The sequence below is a fragment of the Priapulus caudatus genome, unplaced genomic scaffold, assembly GCF_000485595.1.
Source record: "Priapulus caudatus unplaced genomic scaffold, Priapulus_caudatus-5.0.1 Scaffold221, whole genome shotgun sequence".
NCBI lineage: Eukaryota > Metazoa > Priapulida > Priapulimorpha > Priapulimorphida > Priapulidae > Priapulus > Priapulus caudatus.
Window position 1 is genome coordinate 473,738 of NW_014577282.1, and position 3,873 is coordinate 477,610.

Sequence of the window (3,873 nt, forward strand, 5' to 3'; positions counted from 1 at the left end):
GCTTACACAAGCAATGGGAATTAAACACGTAACGACAGCCCCCTTTCACCCAGCATCTAATGGGGTTGTTGAACGCTTCCACAGAACGTTAAATTCTCTTTTGGCATGTTATCTAGGCCAGGCGCATGCAGAATGGGACAAACAGCTGGGTGGAGTTCTGTTTGCATACCGTACAGCAGTACATGACACTTCCCAGTTCACACCTTACTTTTTAATGCATGGCAGAGAAGCGAATATGCCACTCGATGTGATTCTCAAACCACGGAGAGTCCAGTATGCAGATGATCCAGTTGCACAGGCAACAGAGAGGTTACATAGTGCATGGTCACAAATCCAGCACAACACACGTGCTGCGAGAGCACGAAATAAGCTACTTTATGATAAAAGAGCTAAAGATCAGAAGTTGGCCGTGGGTGATTCAGTGTATTGGCACAGCCCAGTACTAGGACCGAATCAGACCGCCAAATTTCATTCGGCTTGGCGTCCATATTTTACGATTGTGGAGCAGGTGTCTCCATTAGTGTTTCGCATTAAGCGTCAAGGACAAACCCGTACATATAGGGCACACGCTGATAGTCTGCGACCGGCTTACCCGTCTGATGCTTGGAAGACGCGGGAAGATAGTTTAGGTGCGCAAGACACTGCGAGAACGCGGGATATACTCCCTAGACACGCTAAAACGGTTCACGGAGCGGATGATGAAACGGACAGCGTTAGTAGTGAGAATTGGGAACTTGAAGACTTACTCCCATTAGCAGAACTTAGAGATTCACCTGAGAGAGGAGAATCTGCGGCTTAACTTTACACGGTACAAGCTAGGTCAAGAGGAAGGTTGTTTCCGTGGGACTGTGTTTGAACGAAGCAGGCAGAGCCGTGTAACAGTGAAATAGCAGAGCAGCGGAATGCGCCGGGGAGAGCGCATGCGGCGAGTATTAAGTTGACGATCGTAGCGGTCGTGGACGATCGAAGCAACGGCGGAAGATGCGCCCCCTAATCGCTGGGTATTCCCCACGACGAGGGAGGGATGTACATCGGGGACCTGCTATTCCCAGCCTCACAAACTGGAAGAGCAGATTTTAGCCGCCGATCTCGCGCCGTCTTGTACCGGAACGGGTAGCGACGGGAGAGATGATGTGTGTTTTAATTGCAGGACTGTGGGAGTCGAAAGGACTACCCAAAATACACAGAAAGTTATTCTAAATTACGTTATCCACCCATCCATCCTCATACAAAGTCAGCCTCACCGCCTATTGTATCAACGTTATACCCAAAGTGCATATTATGATATTTCAAGGCTAACAATACGAAACAAATTTTCGAACGATTCAATGCCGACATATAATTGTTTCACACACCTATAGAGAATTGCACGTGTTACGGTTTATTGAGTATCCAATGATGTAAACTCAGTAGTCGCGATGCACGCGAATAGGTGCGTTCGGCACACGCGTAGAGAGAAGTACGAGTTTAATGGAAATTGTATGTATGTTTGACCGCGAGTGTATATTCTCGTACTATGTGTTTAATAGTATAAAGCGGTATATACGTTGTAACGTAAAGGATCCGTTGAGTTTAGTCTACACATAGGTATAGAAAAGTTCTTATAGTTAAGGACTCATATTTCGTGTGGAGATAGCTATATAGTTGACATGCTGAGTGCAGAAGGCACTACACCGATAATAACAATTAATGATTAGCATAGGAAAGTTGGTTCCATGAGTCGTGCAAAGAGTATCTTATAACGTCAGAGCGACATCATCGCCTGCAGCTCTCAACGCTCCATGTACCAGCCGTTGGACCCAGTGGGATGGACAAACCACACATCAACGTGGTAGAAGCCGGTGAGATCAGCAGATCGACGAATGCCGCAGCATCTGAATATTCTCACAATTGTGACGTTTAAGTGCCAATCACCGCTGATCACGGTGTGCTCGCGCTTAACGAAGCCCTAATGCTCGATTCGGATAGCACGCTATGATACAGCATTGTCACTATTCGATAATATTTACGTACATGGTGTTTGGTTTATAAATGTATATAGTTGTAATCAGTCAGGAGACTGACAAGCCGATTAAATTACCGGGTTAATCGACTTGAACATGGCGGGGTGAAATGTGGAGACGAGAATTGTTACTGCGTCATAGCAGAGATGATGCAACGTGGGACAGGAATGGCAACAGCTGCTGGTGACTCAAAGTCACATGTCCGAACATGTTTCACGGCACGCGAGCTGCTCATTGGTTATAACGAGCGGTGCCGTATGGCAGAAGGTGATAGATATATAAGGAAGAGGAAAGAAGGTTCGAGAGGAGTCGGGTGGGGCACTGGCTACCCGACCCACGCATGTAAGCTGAAGCACATATGTATTACAATAAAGACGTCTAAATCGTATATAACATACACAACCTCTTCGACCATCATTGTCTACGATCACCGACCGACGAGTTAGAGTAACAGCAGAATACCAGGGCTACACGTGCGTGCCTGTGTGTGCCAGTGTGCCTGGGGGCGTGCTTACGTGTGTGACTGCGCGCGTGCATGTGCCTAGAAAATGCCTTTTTTAGAATTTTTTTTCGCAGAAATTCAGCACTAGAGTGCAATAATTGATAGATGCCTCGTGGACGTCTAAAAAGCATTAGAAGTAAAATTGGTCTTGTCGTGTAGCTGTGACATTTTGTCAAGTGGCGTCAATTCGGCCATTTTTGTGTATGAAACGGGATCTGGCAAAAGTTTCGAGCGGAGCATAGAGCATGAATCTGTAGTTATTTAACATAAATAAAGTGTATGTTGTGTAAGCGCAGTAACAGTGTGAGTATTTTTAATTAATTTCTGTTTGATGCTTATTCAGGCTTGCCGCCTATGGACGCCCTCTACTGTTGTTCAACACCTTAAACTACGTGAGGCTCTTGTGTCTTTGCTATTGGCCATTTTTCGTGGTTTAGCTTGGTCGGCTGATTCTCTATTTAAAGCTTGGTTTACCACAATGTAAGTATACATCAGATAAGTCAATTGTGGACTGAAGCTGTCTCATAAAGACACTGCTTATTTATGTAGCCAGTACACTACTGTTTTGCAATATTTCTTTCCAGTACATATGATATAGATCTGCAACTGAAGTTAGTTTTATGTGCAAGTATCTGAAGCATGTCCACCCCATCTGTGACAGTATTCTCTATTTTTATGTTGTAGTTTTTCCACCATTTGGTCAAGTTGTCACACATTAAAGACAGCCGGTTTAGCTGACTACTATTTATGAATACTGGATGTTCCGTGTTATTTTTGAAGAGGCAGGTCAGGTGCCCACTCCCTATAATGAACATGCCCCACGCGACTCCCCCCCCCCGTACATCAATCAATATGCCGCCCCAGGCACGTATACACAGCCACGCTGTGCTGACTGTCGGCGACCTTTGATAATATAAAGTGAGGATGCCGTGCGATAGCCGCCCTTCACAATCGCTAGAACTGTTTTTAGCTCATCTGACGTAGTCATATGCAGCTTGTAGAATCGCATGATCGTCCGTTCGTGCGTCCGTCCGTCAACAGTTGGGGACAAATCTTAACCGCTCGACGTACGGTGACGATATTTGGGACGTTTGTTGGGGGGGGGGTAATCCGATAACGAGTTGGGATGTCGAAGCTGGGGGTCAAAGGTCAAAGGTCAAGAGGTGTAAAAGAAGGGGGAACATTCCTTCCTTAACTTAGGGTATAGGGAGGAAATGCAGAATTGCGGCACAAATATAAATGGCTCGACCTAGGCTCGTGATAGTCGGTGTATAGCAGCCTAAAAAATACTTTTTTTATTACGAGAGCTCCTTTTTGATTGTGTATGAAAAAAAGAGCTCTAGTAATTTTGTTTACGGGAGCTATTTT

At 45.4% G+C, this 3,873-nt stretch overlaps 1 protein-coding gene across 1 annotated transcript in view; it reads left to right on the forward strand.

The window, feature by feature from the left end:
• Positions 1-2,860: 2,860 nt before the first annotated feature.
• LOC106807547 (oocyte zinc finger protein XlCOF6-like) overlaps positions 2,861-3,873 on the forward strand; it is a gene marked incomplete at its 3' end in the record, with an annotated part of 6,381 nt that continues 5,368 nt past the window's right edge. Inside the window, exon 1 of the mRNA XM_014809912.1 lies at positions 2,861-2,985. The remainder of the gene's footprint in view (positions 2,986-3,873) is intronic.